The sequence below is a fragment of the Penaeus monodon genome, chromosome 33 (genome assembly GCF_015228065.2).
Source record: "Penaeus monodon isolate SGIC_2016 chromosome 33, NSTDA_Pmon_1, whole genome shotgun sequence".
Classification (NCBI taxonomy): Eukaryota; Metazoa; Arthropoda; class Malacostraca; order Decapoda; family Penaeidae; genus Penaeus; species Penaeus monodon.
The window spans coordinates 11,767,736-11,767,991 of record NC_051418.1 but is presented as its reverse complement, the minus strand read 5'-3'; the positions used below and the strand labels follow the sequence as shown (position 1 = coordinate 11,767,991).

Genomic DNA, 256 nt, shown 5'->3' with positions numbered 1-256 from the left:
TGCTTGCACTGCCACTTCAGTCTCTCATTCGCCGGTACCCTTTAAATGTTTAAAATCATCAGCATTTATTTCAAGATATCTGTAACTTGTAAATCTTTCATACCAGAAACTAAATCACAATTAATCTGGAAAAAGTAGTGCAGATTTTCTACTAAAAATAATACTTTCACCTTCTGGGGACAGTCCCAAATGAGGGGGGTTAAAGGATCAAAGTGAGTTAGCTAGCCTATGTTATATGTACAAGAATGAAGAAACT

General features: G+C 35.5%; 1 protein-coding gene across 1 annotated transcript in view; it reads right to left on the bottom strand.

The window, feature by feature from the left end:
- The window catches only part of LOC119594037 (uncharacterized protein DDB_G0283697-like), a gene marked incomplete in the record, with an annotated part of 31,250 nt that overhangs the window by 12,647 nt on the left and 18,347 nt on the right, over nucleotides 1-256 (bottom strand).